The sequence below is a fragment of the Podarcis erhardii genome, assembly GCF_964252035.2.
Source record: "Podarcis erhardii genome assembly, chromosome: 14".
Lineage (NCBI taxonomy): Eukaryota > Metazoa > Chordata > Lepidosauria > Squamata > Lacertidae > Podarcis > Podarcis erhardii.
The window spans coordinates 3,839,516-3,862,964 of NC_138503.1; the positions used below are offsets into that span (position 1 = coordinate 3,839,516).

General features: G+C 42.8%; 1 protein-coding gene across 3 annotated transcripts in view; it reads right to left on the reverse strand.

Moving 5' to 3' along the window:
* Positions 1-23,449, reverse strand: part of OTUD7A (OTU deubiquitinase 7A) — a 137,770-nt gene that overhangs the window by 106,450 nt on the left and 7,871 nt on the right. For all 3 annotated transcript variants that reach the window (XM_081838818.1, XM_081838817.1, XM_081838816.1), the window contains exon 2: positions 6,680-6,798. The gene's annotated coding sequence lies outside the window, so the exon portion shown is untranslated. The remainder of the gene's footprint in view (positions 1-6,679; positions 6,799-23,449) is intronic.

Consider the following 23,449-nt stretch of genomic DNA (forward strand, 5'->3'; position numbering starts at 1 on the left):
CAATGCGTCTTCTGGCTTTCTTGCTGCTCAGACCACCGACAAACCGATCCAGGAGAGTCTCTTCCAGATCTTGGAAGTCGCAGTGCTGAGCGAGCTTCCGCAGTTCAGCTAGAAATGCAGATACAGACTCCCCAGCACGCTGCTGCCTCTTATGAAACTCCATCCGCCGGGCCATCTTGGTCTCAGTAGGCGCTAAATGGCTTGTTAGGCAGGCAAGAATATCTTTGAGAGATGTCTCACTTAGCTTCGCTGGGGCAAGCAATGCCTTGGCCAGCTTGAAGATCTCAGGCCCACAGTAGCTCAGGAATGTGGCCCTTCTTTTGCTGGCATTGGTGATCCCTTGAGCCACTGCGAAGAACTCGAAGCGTGCGACGTAGTCTTCCCACGTGTGGGGCTCTGATGGCTGGAAGGGCTCCAATACCCTTGGACTCTCCATTGTCCTGTGGGCAGGGTCGTCTTCTCAGCTGGCCAGTGAGTCTTGTTCTTAGCTACAATCCGGACTCTGAGGCAGGGCTGCGTTTAACCGCTCCTCAGCGTTCCGGATCCCACCTTCGTCGCCAGTTGTTGTGACATGGGGTTTGTGATTTCAGCTCTCTTGACATAATATGCTGGAGACAGTTCTCTAGTAACACTTCTTTATTAAAGCAACAAGACTGGGACCTGAGGAGGGGAGAGCTACATTTATAGGGACAGGGAACTAGCTAGAAGGGATACATTTTGGAGGGAACAATATCAGGCAATCACAGTCCTGCCTTTTGGAGGCAACCAATAAGACAGAGGATCCAAATACAGCAGCTTAAATGAACCAATAGTAGCTGTACCCTCTGGAACCAAAAGGCAGTTACTTTACCCTAATGCAAATACAGACAATAATAATACAGATATAAAATCCTTTGACTCAATACACAACAGTAATGGTTAAGCTTATTTCACTTCTAGATTTCAAGAACCAATTCAACTGACAAATATTTATTAATCATTCCTAAGCTTTGTTACCGTGGGCAATAGATGTGCCATTATCTTGGTAATATTTTTTGCTGGCTTTGGTACACCTAATTTCCAACCAAAAGATAAACAGATTTTTTCTCTCTGTGTGCACAAGTCTAACACTTATAACCCAGGGGGCAGGGGATGGTGAGGACACCTGAAATAAAAGATAGTATTGGGGAAGAAAATGCTGCGTTACTAATACACATGAGGTCAATATTTCGGTTTCCTAATGTAGTTATTTTATTTATCTTGGCATACATAAAAAACAGGATATTGAGTTCAGGCCTGAAATTGCTTGTGGTTTTGAATCTGTTGAATACTAGGAGCTGGGGATGGTGGATGGTGGAGAGCACTCATCTGAAAAAAATGTTTAGCTGTCACTGAATGCTGGACACTGGCTACAAGCTTGTATCCTTAGTTCATTTGTTCTTCACTGTGCCTACTATTATTGTAGGTCACTTCTTGGCACTATTCCAGAAGAAGAAACCAAACCCATTTCATCAGCAATGAAGCTTTTACTTACAGTACGCTCGACTCACTGAGATACAGTGGTGCCTCGCAAGACGAAATTAATCCGTTCCGTGAGGCTCTTCGTATAGCGGTTTTTTCGTCTTGCGAAGCAAGCCCATTGACAGCTTAGCGGATTAGCGCTATTAGCGGTCTAGCGGCTTTTAGCGGATCCGCTGATAAGCGGCTTATCAGCGGATCAGCTGATAAGCGGCTTAGGGCTTAGGAAAAGGGGGAAAAGGGGAAAAACCCCGCAGGAACTCGCAAGACATTTTCGTCTTGCGAAGCAAGCCCATAGGGAAATTTGTTTTGCAAAGCGCCTCCAAAACGAAAAACCCTTTCGTCTAGCAGGTTTTCCGTCTTGCAAGGCGTTCGCCTTGCGAGGCACCACTGTACTGCTGAGGTCGTAAAACCTTTTCCTAAGGAAATTTATTTATCACATATCAGAGTCATAGTTCAACTCAGCTTCACTCCCTTTTTAAAAGAAAAAATCTTACCGGAAATGAACACATCGTTTCTAAAATTAAGTTTTTGTTAGATGAACATCAAGCTAGATACTGAAGGAAGAAGTTAGCACAGAGTTATAAGAGTTAATGTGACATTTTCTACAATCACTACCAAGATTTGTATGGCATATGACAGCTTTTCAAAGACACAGCCCTGCCTCTGGTAATCTCTTCTTGAGAAACTTAAGCCTACAAAGCTTAAAATCTAATTCTGATGTATGCTGGTTGTCCTTCAGTTTGAAGGTTATATATATATATATATATATATATATATATATATATATATATATTCCCCTCTGTTCACCATGTAACTTAACAAATAATTTTAAGCGGAATAAGCATTTTTTGACTGTATACAGAAAAACAAGGTCTTACACAATTAGTCCCATGAGATTTGTGTGAATTGACATGATAGCATATATAGTCTTAAAGAAACAAACCATTATTGCCAATCTTTTCAATACAAAACATTTTTGCTAATAACTCTTGACGTTCCATATCTTTCTGCTCCTTCCTTTTGCTTTGCAAGCCACTACCTCTCTCAATTCCTCTTCTAAAAAAACTATAGCACAATGAAGATTTTTTTAAAAATATCAGATATACATTTGGACACAAATGACCAGTATAATGGTTACTTGATGTTGAAAACAAAATGCTGTAAATGCATTTTTTACAAGTAAGGGATAAAAAAAAGCAAGCTAATCACCCAAATACCATAGTAATGCAATTTATTTTTCAGACTTATGCATATCTAAAATATGTCACTGATTTCTACAATTTGATGTTGCTGCCCTGTAAATATTTTTCCAGACTTGCAACCTTGGGCGATCAAGTAAACAGTCATGAGATTTAAGTATAAGACCAAACTGGAAGGCAATGGGTAGCCTCAGATGTGGTTTCATTAGTGAATGGAAAAAAAAATCCCAGTTAATATGCCAAGAAAACGAAGAAAAGTGGCATTATATAAACAGACAAAGGAAAGGATGCAGCTGCAATGTGTGTTATCAAGAAAAAGCCTCCTGGGTGCGGAAGATAAAAACTGGGTTAGGGAGCTTGATTTGCTGGGACCGTCCAATTTATAAGCAATTGTCTCAGTTGTCTAGAGCAGGAGTCTGCAACCTTTTCAGAACTGGGAACCACTTTTCATTCCACCAGGCAACATGGGACCTATTTTCACCCTTTTCTGGCCTTGAATTACTCTCTCTTTCAGAAACAAGAAGACCCTTGATGGATTAACAGCAGAGATTTATCTAGACCAGCATCCTGCTTCCCACAGGGACCAATGTCTGAGTAGCCAAAAAAACCCCAGAGATTGGAGGCAAAGATCCTTTCCTTCTCCCCAGCAAGTAGCACTGTGTGGCTTACAGTTTCTGAAAGTGGAGGTTCTACGTAGTCATCATGCCTATGCTGATTATTTTGCTGTTTGCTTCTACTGCAAGTGTGGGGAGGGTAATTCCAGTTCCTTCACAGCTATCCACTGTGGAACCACCTGATAGATCTGGAAAGCTTCAAAATAAAAGTGTGTGTAGGGACAACTCTGATTTGTGCAGGGGTTGCTCTCTGGGTCATCAAGCATGTTAGTGGAGCACACAGAAGCCCGCCCCATGAGGCCCCCATTATGCCCTCTTCCAGATCCAAAAACAGCCTGCACATACACAGCTCACATGTTCTCTGAACACACACAAAATGGGGGTTGTCTGTATGAGGAAGGCCCCAACCTCCAAGCAGGACTTCGTGTACAGAATAAATGATGAAGCCCTGGCCTTTTGAGCTTGTAAAACAAACTTGTTGAGGACTGAATGCCACCCACTGATCTTTTTGTGGGGTGGGGGTGGGGCTGGAATATTAAATTGAAAAAGGTAAGGCAGATTCCTCCAGATTTCTCAGAGTCGGAGTCCTGAGCTTTATCCCCAAGGTCATGCTGAAAAACAATTGGGCCTGGGGTCTGATGTTCCAAAAGAGTGATTTAGATTTATCGTAATTAATTTGAAGGCCAGATATTTCTGCATGACCTTGAGGAGACTCACTATAGCAGCAATAAGGAAGACAGCAATGTTGTCTGCGAAGAGACTTAAGGGGTGGGGGTTACAATAAAAATAATAATTTATTATTTATACCCCGCCCATCTGGCTGGGTTTCCCGGCCACTCCGGGCAGCTCCCAACAGAGTATTAAAAACACAATAAAACACAATAAAACATCAAGCATTAAAAACTTCCATAAACAGGGCTGCCTTCAGATGTCTTATAAAAGTCAGATAGTTGTTTATTTCCTTGACATCTGGTGAGAGGGCGTTTCACAGGGCGGGCGCCACCACCGAGAAGGCCCTCTGCCTGGTTCCCTGTAACTTTGCTTCTCGCAGTGAGGGAACCGCCAGAAGGCCGTTGGAGCTGGACCTCCGCGTCCGTGTCAGTGGTACCTCAGGTTAAGTACTTAATTCGTTCCGGAGGTCCGTTCTTAACCTGAAACTGTTCTTAACCTGAAGCACCACTTTAGCTAATCGGGCCTCCCGCTGCCGCCGCGTCGCCACTGCACGATTTCTGTTCTCATCCTGAAGCAAAGTTCTTAACCTGAAGCACTATTAATGGGTTAGCGGAGTCTGTAACCTAAAGTGTATGTAACCTGAGGTACCACTGTATAAGATGATGCTTATATGTGGGTCCATTATGTAGTTGCACACAAGTGTCTGTAAAGCTAGTATATTGTGTGGAGTGGTCCAAGATCACTTTGCATTGTGGCTAAAATTCTTGCAGTCCTGTTGTTCAAGTGTCTCCTCTTCATGAGTTCAGAGGATAAAGCTGTTATCATATTTCAGATACAGGAGAGGCTTTTGAGGACAGGAGACAAGAAAGCATTGTTCTAAGTCAACCATGAAGGCATTGGCATAGTGTGGAGTGTCACTGACTTGAAGATACAAGTTCTCCCAGAACTGAAGTAATTGTGGATAAGTACGAAGTGACAGTGTTTGGTGGCGAGATGTACTATAGCCCCATCAGGGATTATATTTCTGATGGCTTGCAGCCAATTTTAAAGAGATATACATTGACAGGGCAGATCAGCATCACGCCAGCCAATCTCTTCAGTTCATTTAATTTCATTCTGGCCAATAATAGCAAGACTATTTCAGATTAATCTTATGGAGTTTTAAAATGAAAATGATATGCAAGGGAAATTATATTCATCATAAGGAGATAAACTGCTGCCTTATACCAAGTTGGACAATTGAACTAACTCAGGATTGTCTATTCTGACCAGCAGCTCTCTGGAGGTGTTGAGGCTTGAACCTGAGACATTGGGCATGCATGGATGAGCCAAGGCCTTCTCTTCCCTTTAGCCAAGCATATGCAGAAAGGATCGGAATTACAGGTACAGATCTAGGAGCAGGAAGGTGGAGGTAGTTTTAAAAAGTAAAATACAACAGTCCCTGAGCAAATTGAACCTAAAGACAAACTGTGGAGCCATTTGTATAATTACATTGTCTCCTGGAGCACAGCAGTTTCTGGAATACTGCATCAATAGTAATTTGCTTTAGTACATGAGGGGAAAAGCAGTCTTGGACAATCAATCAAACAGCACACACTTACAGGAATGGCAAAAAAACAACAACCAGAAGTGAACACCACATGCTTAGTCATCAAAAGAAAATCAATGTATACAAAGGAACATTTAAGGGCCATTCTCTAGAATCTGTCCTACCCCAGAAAATTATGGCGTTCAACTGCACAGTGTAAATTCTAGGAGCTCAATACAACTACAAGCCAGAGAGAAAGGAAGGCGGGGGAAATATTAACAAAATCTCATCTTCTAAATTGCCACATTTTCAAGTTCAGTGCAGAGTCTACAATTCACAGGAACCCAACAGAGAACATAAGCCTGCAATACTCTTAACAGTACAATTCATTCCTGGTTTTATTATACGCTGCTCATAGCTTTAAGTCAAAGGGGAATCTCTGGTGAACAACTGCTGAACCAGCATCAAGCCTTTCCTGGATATTAGTGTTCAGTTTCTCCATCTTGGCCTTGATAGAGCTGGCCTTTGTAGAGTGAGGTGGTTGTGAAAGTGCAAGGTGGGGCACTGTAGGGAAGCCTGAAGAGTTGTTAGTGGTAGTAGATTCCTGCTAAACTATCACTTTCAAAACCTGTCTATAAATACAATTATAGAGAGCAGGCAGTAAACAGAGGCACACTTATTTGATACATATGTCAATGGAAGCTTTGCAAACCACAGGTGAAAGTGATCTTCATTACATATATCCCCTACTGATACAGGTTGTTAGGAATGAAGTATCAGAAGCCTACCTCTAAAGGCACGAATTGCTGTTGTCACTACTGCTAGTTTCTTTCAGTGGTTGGCTAATGGCCAACCAGTTAGTGCTCCCAAATAGCTCTGTGCATACTACTGGCAATCTGTAAAGATTACATTTTGGACTCAGCTACATTAGTAAAGAAAAAACGTTTTATTTGCATTACCACCCTGTGACACCAGGTAGCGCTGTGAAGTTCCATCTTTCACCAACACTTGAAGCTTTACAGCGCGTTTTCCTGAAACAATTTTTTGATGTGTCTAGATCCAGCTTTTGTTTGATTTTATTATTTGCATTTAAAATGTCAGTTACACTAATATACTAGCAATGGTACACAATGAGTAAAGTTATAATAATTGAGTTCATCACTTACGGAAATGGATTGTGGAGGAAAAGTCACTGAATAACTACAGCTATCCATCTGAGATCTGCACAAGAACAAGCCTGCTTTCACACGCTGCTCACAGAATCTGAAGATGTCAAAGCCCTTTCCTGTAAGAGAAGCATTTAAGAGAAGTACTTACTTTTTATACAGTCTTCAGTAATATAGAAGAATAGTTATATTTCCCAGCACAGTAAGAACGCTCAGACAATTCTGTTTTTAAGTCCTACTAAGGCTATGTTATTGGCGTGAAAAACAATGTTTAACGCAAATCCTAATACCCTTTCTATTTCAACCAGTGTGTTCTCTCTACATACTGAGCTGAACTCAACCCCACAACATACTCTTTTTCTGCCACTTATAGCTTAATACAGGCATTCCCAACCTTTGGTCCTCCAGATGCTTTGGACTACAATTCACATCATCCCTGACCACTGGTCCTGATAGCTAGGGATCATGGGAGTTGTAGGCCAAAACATCTGGAGGGCCGCAGGTTGGGGATGCCTGGCTTAATAAGACAAAAAGCAGTCCTAACAACAGAATTTAAAAATCAGTTTTCTGCTAGTTATACACAAAAAAGGGGGAACACCATGCAGAAGAAACACAATCAACCCCTCTTCCTTTCCATCTGGCAATTTGCATCACATTCCCACTTAGTCTCTATTAATGTATTAATGTATTTATTTCTAAAAAGTATATCCTATCTCTCCAGCACACTGGTCATCTATGCAACTGTTAATCAATGAAAATGCACAACAATAGTGTTGTTCAATAGCTTATAGTATTAAAATTCCAGTATTAAGAATAGGGCTGGCTGATATCTGTTTTCCAACATCATAATAGACCACCAGCTAAACTTCGCGATATGGCTGTATATTAAGATGTCGGAAAGGAGGCGGGGAGGAAGAAGGCAGTTGCTGGCCAAAGAAACCATTAGCATCACCGTGCGCAGCTTCTGCCTATTCCTGTCAAGGCCAGGCAGGCAAATCCGCAGCCTCCTCCAGCGCCCAGCGCACGGAAGGAGCCCAGCCCCGCAAGGCACAGGGCAAAGACTCTGACTCCTCCTCCAGCGTCTGCCTGTCCGGGCTAAGGGACTGAAGCAGGTGACACAGGTGGCCGGTTTCTTTAAACTGCTCTGCTGAAGGGTGTGGGCAGCCGCATGCCCCTCAGCGGAGCAGTTTAACAAAGCCCCCACTTTACCTCACATGAGCCGGGGGGGGGGCTTGATTGACTGAGAAGCAGGTGGTTCAAGGAAGCCCACTTCTCAGCTGATCAAGCCCCCTGCCTCCAGCTCATCGGAAAAGTCGGAGTGGGGGCTTTGCTAAAGTCCCACGCCCCTCAGTGGAAAAGTTTCAAGAAGGGAGGAACCAGCTGCATGGGCTCCAGTGCCTCCCCATGTCAGCGTGCTCCTCCCTCTGCGGTATGAGGGCCAGAGCGCTGTGGCGACTTCACCCTCCGGTGGCAGAGGGACTCAGGAGAGGGGGCTGCTTCAGCCGCAATATAGCGCTGGGTGAAGCAGCCCCCAGGCTCCGGCCCTCGTGTATCGATAGATCACCCAGGTCCACCGGAGAATAAAACAAGTACTGTAGCAGAAATTCATAAAACTGCTGCAATTCCTTCAAAACCCCCAAAGGCCTTTTAAATAAGGTTGTTTTACCACTTTTCTAAAATCAAGAAGGAGCAAGTGACCTCCAAGTAACACACTACAGAAAAGACCTCAGACATAAATAATATCCAACGTCTGAAAACAAGCATAAAGAGCAAAATTTCATCTGAAGAGCTAATGGCATGAGAGGGGCATGTGAGAGGTTTTGGGTGCTGCCCCCACTTCCAAGAGTCACACTAACAAGGTACAGTAGCCTAGCGCAGAAGGCTCTATCACAAAGTGAGGGAAAAGTTGAAAAGCAGCTTAGAAAGATCAGTGGACATGACTCCCATGTATCCTAAACTCCAGTTCTCTCCAAGTGATTCTGTCGCCCTTGCTCTTGTTTGTTGTAGCTTTTTTTAGTAATAAATCTCCAAAATCCTTTTTATTGCCAAATTGTCAACTTACTTTTTTTTTTGGCCAAAATTCATGCTCTTTCATATTTTCCTCATATGACTTCCTAATTTTAAAGGAAGCCCTCTTACCTTTTACAGCTTCCTTCATTCTGTTCGTTAACCAAACTGGCATCCTCTTATAATTGTTCAAACTTTTTCCAGCAATTCATTTAAGCTTTTATTACAGTGGTTTTAAAATGCTTTCAAGGATCCTAAAAGAATTGATGCTCATCACTCTCAGTTTTCATATTCCCTCATTTTTAAAATCATTTCCTCTGGCATAAAGGACAACAATCCCACAAAAGGACCTCGTACTTTTTACACATTTTATATCAAATAATAACTTTAACCACCCCACCCCCAGTTAAATTATGGAATTTCCTACCACAAAATGTGATGGCAATAACTAGCTTATATTAAAAGGGAACTACATTAACCCATGGAGGAAAAGGCTATCAATGGCTACTATGCAGGTTGGCTAGATGTTATTTTCAGGATCAGAAGCAGCATACTAGTCGTTGGTGAGCAGGGACAGAGGGAACAGAATGATGGGCTAGACTGGTCTTATCCAGCAAAACTCCTTTTCTGTTCTTAAGGTGACATTATGTCAACAAACATGCAGTGTTAATATATCATTTGTTTTAAAAATAGTTTTATTTTTGAAGTTTTCCATAAAAAGTGGCACAGATTGGGATATAAGACAATTGCTAGCTGGGCTAATCAATTTCACCAATCCACTGACATTAATGAGACTGAATGGCTGTGGCAAGAACAGAAATGGCTGCAGATCTACATCTGTGATTGTCCGGTTCATATATAACATTTCATTTCCCATGCATCTGTGTGCATGCCCAAGGTCAGCTGGCACTGTACACAAGCACAAAATTATGTGAATCAGCCATTCATCACTGTGAGAAATGCTCAGAAGAAACCTGCCCTCTTTGATCAAGGGAAAGGGAAGGAAGGAGGGGAAGGGGGGAGGACAAAGTCCTGAATACAGATCAGGGTGAAGTTTAATGTTTTTATAAGATTTTTTTTAAAAAAAAAAAAATTATTGGATTTTCACATTTTATAACAACACACACACACACAACACACATATGAATGCTTTCATATCCTTGCTTTCATAACCCTCTTTCCCTGACTTCCCCCCACCCCCCCATACATCCCAATTTCCATATTAAATTCAGCAAGTTCTTGTTTCCTTCCCCAATCCTGTTCTTATTGTGTTTAAATTTGATTCTTTTTGTTAGGCCCAATTCAATAATCCTTTGCTTATATACATTAGATCCTTATTCTAAGATCGATCAAAATTCTTATACCAAAAATTTCCCCTTTTTTGTATTAAAATATGAATCAACATTATAAAAACCCAAAAATCATAAAGTTTTAAATTCTACTTTTCCCCTTCCCTCCCTGCCCCAGGTATCTATCCCTTCCCAAATAGCTGTCCTCTTCTAAGATCCCTAGCCCGGATTTCTCACATCGGAGGCCTTTAAATCTATTTCAGTCTCTCCCTGCCTGTTCTGTTGGTAATCCATTTTGTTGGTCTTCAAGTCTCGGGGGGTCTCTTCATCCTTTCTCAGGTCAGTCCTAGTTAGAAAGACTTGCTGCCAAGGTTCTGCCAAAGGTCCCCAAAGCCCCAAGTCATCAAATCCAGAAAAGAGGAGGAAGCCCCAGTTATATTTCTGTATTTTTTTAACTTCCCATATTCCATTGTGTCCAGCGGCTTCCTTTTTATTTTTTTATTTTTTTAAAATTCTTTTTATTATTTTTCACTTGAATCACCAAAAAGAAAAACAAATCAACAGTTACAACAGTTGCAAAAAATACCAAAACACATTGTCAGGTCTGCCTCTAGATCCCAGCTCACAGAGGACCAACGCCCGGTGGATATAATATACAAAAGTCTTTATTGAAGTTTAGTTTCCATTTCAAAGCTCTGGGCGCGCAGACCCACGTCTCGACGCTAGACCGGCTAAGTCCCCTCTGACTCACTGCTCCTCCCACACCAGTTTAAGATCCTAGCCCGGCTCCACCTCCTACGCTGTTCTTTCCTTCGCTGGGTCCTTCTGCCCTCTGGGGTCTCCTCCTTCCTGGACTCCTCTGACGCTGACCCCCCTTGGTCTTCCCCTTCCTTCCGGCGGGCTTTAGGACCTGGCTCCCTACCCGGGCTCCCTGCTGTGCCGCTCGCCTGTACATTTGAACTTGGCGCGCGCGCCCAGCCGGTAGCCTTCCTCCTGACCGTTTCCCCGCTTCCTGATGTGGGCGTGACCAAACCTGACTCCTCTCCTCCCGCTGGTGGTGAGAGCACTGGTCCCGATTCCTGGGACTCCCCCTCCCCACTGCGCTCTGGTGGGGAAGCTGGTCCTGATTTCCAACTGCTGCTCAGGGACTCCCCGCTGGCCCCTTCCTCCTGGGGCTTCCCCCCTGGAACCCCCCTCGCTCTGGCCATCGGCGCTCCCTTCTGTGAGTCCTCCGATTCGCTGGAGAGGCTTGTGGAATAACTCTTTCCACTGTCACTGCCTGCGCCCCCCTCGGACTCCTCCTCCTCACTCTCCATTTGCTCCCCCTCCTGTGTCTCTCCTTCTGAACCCGACACACATAAAAAAACCTAAATAAATATCTAAACATAATATGTAAATAATATCAATTTCCATTACGTTTCTTTGTCTTCTCATTTATATCTTTATATCTTTAAATATTTGAATCATTCTTCTACGCACCTATTGACTTCCATCCCTCCTGGTATCAGGCTTCTTATTATAAGTAGTTTATTTCTCCTGCAGTTGATAATTATAATGATTTGCACATCGTAAGATCTATATCAGTCCTGCTATAGTTTTTATAAGATATTTTAACTACATTTGAAGGCTCTCTGGTGCTTCTATTCATATTTAGAAAGCAATATATTCAATGACCTAATTTAACAAAGCAAAGATTGAGAGGAGACCAACGCTGTTAAATCTGGATGCGCCATATCATTGCATCCCTAATTCACAGCACTAATTGAAAGAGATCACAGTTGTATTTTATCACCACACTCTCAAAATCAAAAATTATGATGAATGTGAAAGTGTGAATCTCAAGAACTTCCAGACTCACCACCAGTGTGAAAACCTACCCACTACTATTAAAGGGCATTTGTACTGAAAATGGTTTTTCTCCCAGACATACTATATTCACCCAGAAGAAGCAACTTTTTGACTAACTCCCATAGCCCTCGTTTACAAAAGATGTTCAATGTCCAACGTGCACACAACTTCCTTTGCACTCACAGATTTGAAAATACAATAGGTTAGGTGGGTCACAGTAACAATTTTTTCAGTACAGTGGTACCTTGGTTGTCGAACTTAATCCGTTCTAAGAGTCTGTTCGACTCCCGGAACTGTCTGAAAACCAAGGCATGGCTTCTGATTGGCAGCAGGAGCTTCCTGCACTCAATCAGAAGTTGCGTCAGACATTCAGCTTCCAAAAAACATTCACAAACCAGAACACTCACTTCCAGGTGTGCGGCGTTCGGGAGCCAAAACATCTGAGTACCAAGGCGTTCAGCAACCAAGGTACGACTTTATTAATTTTTTTCAGTATTAAATTTAACCAAGTTTCAAAAGATTTTACATTTCCACTTCACATCAATTAAGAGATTGGTGCCACTGGACAAAATCACTACACAATCTGCACCAATCAAATCCTCTAAATGCTTTCCTTGGTTCCCCCTTCTAAAAACGGTCTATTTTGGAGCCAATTACTTGTCAAATCTCTGGCCAGCCTCACTTTTCTTGAGGCTGTGTTTTCAAAGCTATGCCCTCTACCGTCCTGGATGGACAATACAACAGAGTACCGAATGAAGACATAGTTTATGTGAGAAACTGCACAGGGAAGACATCTTGCACTACTTACTACACATTGGACCCAGGAGCCGATTTCTTTCCATACAGGAAAGATGTCTCCCTGGCACAGAAGGTCCTATCCAGAGCCATCTTTCCTATTGAGCTTAGTGGTGCGTTGTGCCAGGGTGCTGGCCTCCCAGGGGTGTCCCAGCAGGCTGCACGGCTTTGCCGGTGGCCTCCCCTTTCCCTGCATGCCTGCCAGCTGTGCCCCGTCAACCATATGGCTGGTGGGTGTGCAGCTTGCCTCCCAAGCCTCCACGGGAGGACAGCGATCCCTGCAGAGGCTTAGGATAGAAGCTGTGCCCGCCCCTCCAACTATATGGCTGGCAGCAGCGGGAGCAGCAGCAGCAGCTAGGTGTGCGCTTGTGGGTGCGCGCGCTCTCCCGTTCATCCGCACCCACAGGAGCCTCTGTGCACTTGCCATGGTGGACAGCATCTACCAGACCCACTCGCTGGGTGTGGCGGCCGAGGGGCCTGATATGCTTAAGACAGCCCTGGTCCTATCACTTCAGTGACTTATAAATTTGCCTTTTCTACTTGGGTGGCCAAAAAGATCAGAAATGAAACTCTGGACAATATAGCCATGAACTGTAAGGGAGACGCAGAGATCTAAATAGAGACCATTATTTGTGGCACGACACCCCTTTCGCTTGTATTTATTATTGTTCAGATTTGTATGGCTAGTATTTTAAAGTATTTAAAACTAAAGTTATTTTAGCTGGTTTGGATTTCCACATCAGAAAGGCAAACTGAATACATTTGATTTAGTAAAAGTACTGTTTTACTAAAAAAAAGTGGTGTTTGTACACTCCCTTGACCTTCTTAACCATAACTATTTGCTATATAGGCAATTAATACCTGCCCTAGCCTCAAAGGGCCAACACACATCATTAGTTGAGATTACCAATTGATTTGTTTACCATTTATTTGCAGAGGCAGCTCTCATGTGATTGTTGCAGTTCTCACAACTACAACAGTTTAGGTGTCCGATCATGCAACAGCTGCATGGAACTGTGACAAATACTAATTATTCTATAAAATTGTATCTGAAAGTCTTCAATACCTGTTTTTCTTTATCCTCCTTACAAGATTCATTAAAACTTTGGTTAAAAAATTATTGTAATTACATTTATTTGCGGAAATTAAGACTAAACTAATAGCTTCCTTGATCTTCAAAAATGCTGTTTGATATTCAAAGCATAATAATAATAATAATAATAATAATAATAATAATAATAATAAATTTTATTTATATCCCGCCCTCCCCAGCCGAAGCTGGGCTCAGGGCGGCTAACAACACTAAAACAGTACAACATTATAAAAACATTATAAAAATTAATTAAAATCAAAATTGATGGCAACCATAAACGAAAGTTTTGTAAAGATTGCCAAAGGAGGGAGTCAGACTGAGTCCAAACCAAAGGCCAGGTGGAACAGCTCTGTCTTGCAGGCCCTGCGGAAAGATGTCAAGTCCTGCAGGGCCCTAGTCTCTTGTGACAGAGCGTTCCACCAGGTTGGAGCCGCAGCCGAAAAAGCCCTGGCTCTAGTTGAGGCCAGCCTAACCTCTCTGTGGCTTGGGACCTTCAAGGTGTTTTTATTTGAAGACCGTAAGTTCCTCTGTGGGGCATACCAGGAGAGGCGGTCCCGTAGGTACGAGGGTCCTAGGCCGTATAGGGCTTTGAAGGTTAAAACCAGCACCTTAAACCTGATCCTGTACTCCACCGGGAGCCAGTGCAGCTGGTATAGCACCGGATGAATGTGATCTCGCAGTGAGGACCCCGTAAGGAGTCTTGCACCCGCTGGAGTTTCTGGGTCAGTCTCAAGGGCAGCCCCACGTAGAGCGAGTTACAATAATCCAGTCTGGAGGTGACCGTCGCGTGGATCACAGTGGCTAGGTCAGGGCGAGAGAGGTAAGGAGCCAACTGCTTAGCTTGGCGGAGATGACTTAGTTTTACTTGAATTTTTAAAAAAATCTAGGAAAGACTTTTGTGTTCAATTATTTAAAAATGAACAAATCTGAGTAAATCAAGAACACTTGTATTTTTTTAAATCAGTGGTATAACAACTTAATGTTCAACAACAACAAAAGTTGCTAGAGCTGTTGTTGCTCAACAAGGGGTATATGGGGTGTTGGGGGAGGGGTAGCACCTCTGGTGGGCTCCTTCTGGGGTCGTTTGCCCAGCTTTGATCCCCACCCCACCCTGCACTGCCAGCCTGCAACAGTGGCCACAATCCCAGGAATGGCTTTGATTGGCCAGTTAAACCCGGTGTGGGCAGCTGATGGGACTCAAACCCTCTGTGAGTTAGGAACTTCCCTTGCATGGGAAGACAGGCTCCATTGGATGGACTAGATGAGCCCAATAGTAGGTCAAGAAGGCAGTTTCTGCACATTAGGACTGGGCGTTGTATCAATACATCGTCCAAATCTGTTTGATATCCAAACCGTGGTAACAGTTTCATAATATTCAACATGGCGATACATCCTGAGTCACTATGTACGTGTGTGCTACACAAAAAAACATGATCTGGTGGAAAATGTGGATCCGGTCATCACTTCTCCCATGTTTCCTGCCACCCCTGTTGCTCTGTACTATAAAATACAGTGGTACCTCTAGTTATGAACTTAATTCATTCCGGAGGTCCGTTCTTAACCTGAAACTAGAGGCGTGCTTTCGCTAATGGGGCCTCTTCCTGCCGCTGCACCGCCAGCACACCATTTCTGTTCTCATCCTGGGGCAAAGTTCTCAACTCGAGGTAACTCTTCCAGGTTAGCAGAGTTTGTAACCTGAAGCGTTTGTAACCTGAGGCATTTGTAACTCGAGGTACCACTGTAATAGTTGCAGCAGTATGTTAAAGGTAAGAAAAAATGTTTCAGTTTTAGACCCCTAAATAGCCAGGATATTACCCTGTTTACCTCTACATATTTCTATCATGATATATTGCAATGCTTAACTCGGGCATAGGCAAACTCAGCCCTCCAGATGTTTTGAGACTACAATTCCCATCATCCCTGACCACTGGTCCTATTAGCTAGGGATGATGGGAGTTGTAGTCCCAAAACATCTGGGGGGCCAAGTTTGCCTATGCCTGGTTTAACTGGTGATATATCACAATGTTGAAAGCCTGACATTGCTCAGCCCTGCTGCATGTGCTATAGAGCGAAGTGAGGGCAGATGCGGCTCACCGCCCTGGGAAAGTAGCCCATCTAGGAAAAGAAAAACTATTATCCAAAACGTCCACTGCTTTGTGGGATATCTTTGGGAGAAGAAATAGCTCAACACAAATCTGTAGTGGAGTCCCTAAGGGGGTTGGATGGTGCCCTGCATGCCTCCTTCTGGGCACTCCTGCAAAGCTAGTGCCAAACATCTTACTCTGCTTTCCTATGGACCACAGCAGTGAGGACCCTTGTCATCTGGGCAGCCCAGCACCGCCATACACACCACCCAGGCCTGGATGCTGGTGAGGTCACTTGGGGGTTGCTAATGCAGCAATTTGACTTCACCCCCAGAAGGGGACTCCGCTGTCTCTCGACCCAAGCCTGCGTGTATAACAAAAAGATTGCTTTTTAAAAATAAACAAATAAAGCCTCACCACAAATAATAATAATAATAATAATAATAATAATAATAATAATAATTGATTAATTAATTAATTAATTAATTAAATTTATATACTACCCTTCATCAAAAGAATAAAATAGTACAGTGTATCCCCAACACTGCAGTGCATCCTTATCAGGATAGGCTTCTATACCCTAGATTCCTCTCTTGTTTTCTATGTGCAGCTCTCACTTCTACCACATGGAAGGAAAAAATTGGGTCTAAATAAACTAGAAGTTGGTAAGGGAGTGTGTGCCTAAGAAAGACTAAGGGCAACTGAGCCACGAGATTTCTAAAGCATCTACTGTATGATGAAAAAGAGGAAGAAAGGATGGACTTCCTTGACCCCCTAGCACTTTGAAAGTAGCCTGGTGATTAGCATTAAGGTCTGGGGTTTATAACATGAGATTTAAAAACTCTACCCTGGACTTTCCCACTCCAAGCTATAGAGAGCTCTGGCTCAGGGCTGAGAGACAGTCAAAATCCTGAGCTTTTCTCTGCACTGAGAGATGCTTTCAGGAGGTCTCGAAAGGGACTGCAAGGCTAGTTGGAGCTGTGAATTTGGACATTCCTGTTATGGGCTGCGGATACACTTGCAACATTTTATTGTAGGTCTGCATCTTTGTGTCTTGCAGTCGCCAAAATGAACCAGTCATGACTCAGAACCAGTCGCCAAAATGAACCAGTTGCCAGTCATGACTCAGAACCGCCCTCTTGAGACCAAATTGAGATTTCCAGTCACATGGTTTGCAATAGAGATCTCCTCTGGCTGGGCAGGAGAGCCAAAGGCTCCCTTTCCACAGGCTCTCTCCTGTTGATTTGCTGAAGAGGGAACATTTCCATTGTTGTACAATTTGCAAACAAATGGTTTGCAAACTGGGAAGAGTTAAAGGGATTGCTTCTCTCTTGCAGGAGGGGAGGGGGCAGGGAGCACCCTGCTTTTCACCTCTCCCCTTAAAGAGCAATCTGTGCAGGTAGTTTGCAAGCGAATGGATTGCTTCTCTCTTGTGGGGTGGGGGGAGCAGGAGGGGAGATAAGGCTGTTCAAAGAGAAAATTATAGTTTTGCAGTGTGGGAAACAAGCTCTAAACTGGCGCACATGCTATAAAATTGAATCTTTGAGAAACAGAAGAAAGGGGGATGTAATTGTATGATCTTTTAAGTGCAAGGGATGCCAGGATGACCTATCAACGTTTTATAATTCAAATTACAAGTGGTCAGTATTACGGTACTTGCATTTCTTTATTGGAAGTGAAAAATGAAATAAAGAAGTGCCTCTTCTTAAGGAAACTCCATTTTTTTATGTCAGAAGAAATCATAGAATCATAGAATCATAGAGTTGGAAGAGACCACAAGGGCCCTCGAGTCCAACCCCCTGCCAAGCAGGAAACACCATCAGAGCACTCCTGACATATGGTTGTCAAGCCTCTGCTTAAAGACCTCCAAAGAAGGAGACTCCACCACACTCCTTGGCAGCAAATTCCACTGTCAAACAGCTCTTACTGTCAGGAAGTTCTTCCTAATGTTTAGGTGGAATCTTCTTTCTTGTAGTTTGGAGCCATTGCTCCGTGTCCGCTTCTCTGGAGCAACAGAAAACAACCTTTCTCCCTCCTCTATGTGACATCCTTTTATATATTTGAACATGGCTATCATACCACCCCTTAACCTCCTCTTCTCCAGGCTAAACATGCACAGCTCCCTTAGCCGTTCCTCATAAGGCATCGTTTCCAGGCCTTTGACCATTTTGGTTGCCCTCCTCTGGACACGTTCCAGTTTGTCAGTGTCCTTCTTGAACTGTGGTGCCCAGAACTGGACACAGTACTCCAGGTGAGGTCTGACCAGAGCAGAATACAGTGGCACTATTACTTCCCTTGATCTAGATGCAATACTCCTATTGATGCAGCCCAGAATTGCATTGGCTTTTTTAGCTGCCGCGTCACACTGTTAGGGTTTGTATCAACCACTTATGAGGGATTTCATGCTAAATCCTAGTTATCAATATAAAAGGGTCGCTTTAAAAAACAACAATGTGCAAACATTTCCCAAAGATTTTCTCCCATCCACACTTATGGAGTTAACACACTATAGCTGCAATGATAATTTGGGGTGGGGGCAAACCTTCAAAGAAACCAAGGATTTTGAAATGGTGGAGCATCACCCTTCTTTTAAAAAGATTTGCAGGACTGCTCCTGTACCATTTACAGCAGTGGTGGCCAAACTCGGCCCTCCAGATGTTTTGAGACTACAACTCCCATCATCCCTAGCTAACAGAACCACTGGTCAGGGATAATGGGAATTGTAGTCCCAAAACATCTGGAGGGCCGAGTTTGGCCACCACTGATTTACAGGGAAGAGCCTTGCTTTACAGAAATAAAAACATTCGCATTTTGCAAATAATCATGTGGACATGAGTGGACACAGTGAGCCAATGTCCCTCACTGACAGCTCCACCTATCAGAGAAGCTGCGACTCTACAAAATGTAGAAGAAAAAAGGTTCACCTCAGTGAGAGCCAGTGTGGTGTAGTGGTTAGAGTGTTTGTAGGTCTACGACCTGGGAGACCTGGGTTCAAATCCTCACTCAGCCATGGAGTTCACTGGGTGCTACTGTCCTATACATGCCTAAATTTAAGTTCCACTGTATAACCTGTTTTGGTATGGCTGGTTTCAACCCTCCAAATACCACAAATTGCAAAAAAACAACAACACCCCAACCCAAATAAATTCTCTATGCAAAGTTGTTCACAAATTTATAAAAATACAGGTTTTTGAAAACATCCTGCTCTAATTAAGTAAAAGAGACTTGGTTTTTACTTTTGCTAGAATGAAGCTGCAGTCACATCTCTTCTGGACTGCTTTTCCACTTGATTGCTTCTTTGTTCTAAAATAACTTGCCTTTTGTGCACAGCGTTTATTCCATCTTCAGCTAAATCCCACACCTTTTCTTCATTTGCTTTTCTAATTGAGTAAAAAATATATATGTCTAGCCATATCATTGTGGCAACTGAAACCTAGGTTTAAGATGCCATTTGGCACCTACCGGTAGCTTTTATATCTCAGTTTCTAACATTGCTTGCAGTGCAATCCTATTCCAGGTAAAAGTGTATAGGATTGCAGCCTTCAACTGCTTAGTTTGGCCCTTAACATATAAGTGGAAGGTTCAGAGAAGTGTCCCTTAAGAATTAAAACTGAAACACATAAAACAGAAGATGTGATTTTTAAATCAACTTCATAATTTCCAAATTCTCAGAAGCTAGCAAACTACTTAAATTCTCAGGGTTTTGCAATATTATTCACCTTCTGAAATAAATCAAAGTTCCTGAGGAACACTTATAACCTATCCCAGGTAAACTAACTTTAAAAGGGCCTTTTCATTTTTCAGGGAAGTTGAATTACTAAGCTATAATTTTGAAAAACATGGCCATCGGACCGTCTCCCCATGTGTTCTTGATCAGGATGGGGATTATCTAGAGCTGAAGATAAACAATAACAAAAAATAGGTTTTTTTTAAAAAAACTCTTATTTTTCAATCATATTTTTATTCTGCATTTCCATTCAGAGAAGAATGTTGAAATACATTGCATTCTAAAAGCACGCACATATATACTAAAAACCAAATACAGTACCATTGTGTCTTGTGCAGGGGTTACAATTCGGGGATGGTCCGTATAAGCAAAAACATGTATACTGAAACCTTGGAATGGCCCTGTGTGACCATCCTTACCTTTCTGGAGCTGTGTGCTGAGCGGACCTTGCTCCCTAAGGAAGCAAGAACTTAAAAGCTCTTTCTGTGTTAAAAGAACCCTGAGCAAAAGGAGCTTTTAAGCTTTCTGTGCATTTAATTTGTGTGATTTCAACTGGCCAGATTTCATCCATATAAAGTTGAAACCACATGTGTTAAATGCGCATAAATTGCAATTGTACTGTAAATCCAATACGCAAATTCATCTCATCGGGGACAGATAAAGTCTCAATGTAAATCATCACAATTATTTTCATCACATGGGTGGGGCATATTCATTAAAACAAACAACTATGAGATAATTAGAAAATTCTCAACTTGTGACATGCTTTCTCCACTGGCAATGATCATATAGACTCACCCTAGGATTGGGTGAAAAGGAGCAGCTGTTGGACAAGCTGTTGCTACTACTGTACATCCTCTGTACCTGGTGTTTTCCTTTTGTCTGCTTTGACCAGTTATGTTACAATCACTCTTTATTTCCTTCCAGTTGTAATATCAACTATTTAATTAACAACACACACACACATCCCGCGATGACTGCATTTTCTAACTCCAATATTCTGATGGCCCCTGGAGACAGAGACTGCAGGAAAGGAAATGAGTAGAGTTCGCCAAACACTAGCAAATGCGAAAGTATTTTTCAAAATTCCATCCTATAGACAATTTTCGTCACAGAACAGAGCAATGAAAGGCATTCACTACAACTGAAAATTAAAGTGAACACAAAACACTTTAAGCAGGAAGTATTGCGGACCTCAGTAAGTACAGTCGTTTCCCAAAGGCCTCCCTTATGAAGGAACTACAGTATGAGGTACTACAGTTAAATGAGATGCACATTAGTTAGGCAGACTCCCGGTAGCAAAAAGTGCCCTCTCTCCTTCCCTTGATTGAAGCAACAGAATAGCTTTCCCAAGGTGTCTAGAGAGAGTTCCATGAGGCAATGCTGCTTTCTTTAAGGACTTTGGTACATTCCATTCCAAATCTCTTTCAACTAACACCATTTCCTTTCAGCAACTTGCACTACACTATTTTGTACGCTACATTTTTAAAAAAGATTAAATGACACTTTTACTGTTTAAACAGCATAACCAGGTAAATGGTGCTTTATAAAGTTGCATAAACAAAAAAAAAAAGACAAGATCCCTGCCCCAAATCTATTTTTAAGCTAAGGGACACGGGGGTGCTGTGGTCTAAACCACTGTGCAGCTTGGACTTGCCGATCGGAAGGTCGGCGGTTCAAATCCCCGCGACGGGGTGAGGTCCCGTTGCTCAGTCTCTGCTCCTGCCAACCTAGCAGTTCGAAAGCACTTCAAAGTGCAAGTAGATAAATAGGTACCGCTCTGGCGGGAAGGTAAACGGCGTTTCTGTGCGCTGCTCTGGCTCGCCAGAAGCGGCTTAGTCATGTCTGCCACATGACCCAGGAAAAATGTCTGTGGACAAACGCTGGCTCCGTTTGCAACTGGACTCAACTGTCAGGGATCCTTTACCTTTACCCTTTTATTTTTAAGCTACTGATTTAAACATTTCCAAGCAGTGTTCAAACAATACAAATCAACATAAACACAGTAAAATATCATAAAACAGTTAAAAACAGAATTCTAGTGATAATCCTAGGAATCAGGGAAACTGCACAAAAAGATACAGCATTACAAGACCTCTGAAGCAAACAACTGATAATATTTCACATATGGCAGAGGGAAAGGCATTCTAAAGTGCAAGGATAAAAGCAGAAAATGCTGATAATTGGTAAGATGCTCTGTTTGAGTGGAGCAGCACTCCCCCTGGATGGAGCAGGTTCACCGTTTGTGGGCACTGATCAAGAGTCCCTGATCAAGAGTCCCTGATCAAGAAGCTCTGGAGCCAAGTGAGGATTACCAATTAAGACCCACCCTCTATTGTGTGGGCAGGTAATCCCTCCCCCTACCTGGCCTGGTTTCCCTGGCAACACTTCCCCCAGGTGGGATTGGACAACTCACTGGGGTAGGCGGGGACCTCCAGGTATCCCACCTGAGGGAAGGCAAAGCCTATGTTGATGGAGCCACTCCAGATCCAGGGCTGCGCGCGTCCACGCAAAGGGCGCCCCCCGTTTTTAAAGTGGGGAGCGGTCATTGTGGGCACTGATCAAGAGTCATCATTGGAGGTCTAGGTGGCAAGTAGAGCCTTTCACTAGGTAGGCCCATTCCTGGACTGGGAGATCCTGCTAGCTGAAATCCATACTTCAGTGACCTCATGTTTGGATTATTGCAGTGCGCTCCACATGGAGATGCACTTGAAAATGGCCCAGAACCAGCAACTATGACTGAATGTGGCTGACAAGTTATGAACTGGTTCTATGAGGTAGGATCACCTTACAAAGTTCTGCAACGGCTGCCTGTATGCTACTAGGCTTGATATAAGTGTCAACGGTGGTTTGCAAAATGATATACAGCTTGGGGCCCAAATATCTGCAGGAGCACCTCCTCCACTACCAACCAATTCAAAACCTAAGAGGGCGGGGGCTCTGCTTGCATTCCCCACCAAGTCTGGGGTTGAAGGGATGTATAGAAAAGCTTTATCTGTTTTAGGGTCCCAACTGTGGAACGATCCACATTTAGAAGTGCATCTGTTCCACACACAGTTAGGTTTCATACACCAACTGAAAACATTGTTATTTGCTCAGGCTGCCACAATCTGATAAATAAGTGTATGGCTCCTCATCAGCAACTTACAAATATTTGTTTTAAATGATCAATTAAAATTCTTAAAGGTGCTGTTTTGTTTTGTTTTATATAATTTTAGTTTACTGTATTGTATAAAACATTTTGTATATTTTATATGATTGATGTTCATTGTCCTTGACTCATTTTAAGGACAGCAAACAAATAAAATAATGTAAAAGTGCACTTTGCTCCTCGCCCACTCTTTTCATCAGTGTGCCAGGAGCTACAGCAGCATGCAAACCAACATTCCTTACTTGCTTGTCTTCCAACAATCCTTGAATTAACACTGTGGTTTGTTAGCGGACAAACCATGAATGCTGCTTCACACTTAGCAAGCCAGTCTCTGATTTCCTTCTCGGTGGGCTGAAATGGAACAGGGGAGCAAAGCATGGTCTTGTTCAAATTAAAACAGAGTTTAATTAAGCTGTGGTGTGGTTCAATATGACATGACCAATATCTCAATCTAAAAAGTCTTTTAAAAATTGAAAAGAAGAAGGGAAGCCACAGCCTTAAATTATGAAAGATTCACTGACCAAGTTCCAATCTTACTCCTTAGAAAAATACAGATTGCTGCTTTCGCTGCTTTCTACCAGCTCTTTTGAAGAATGAATTTTAAAACCACTGATTTTTCGTTTTAAAGCATTAATTCATTTTACTTAAGGCAACACAGTAAAGCAAATTCTTATTAAAGTAGGGCATTCAGTAAGATGGAAAAATTAAAAATTCCCCCATCCAGCACCATTCAGATGCAGATTGAACCGCAGGCCTAAAAGTACAATAAGGTTATT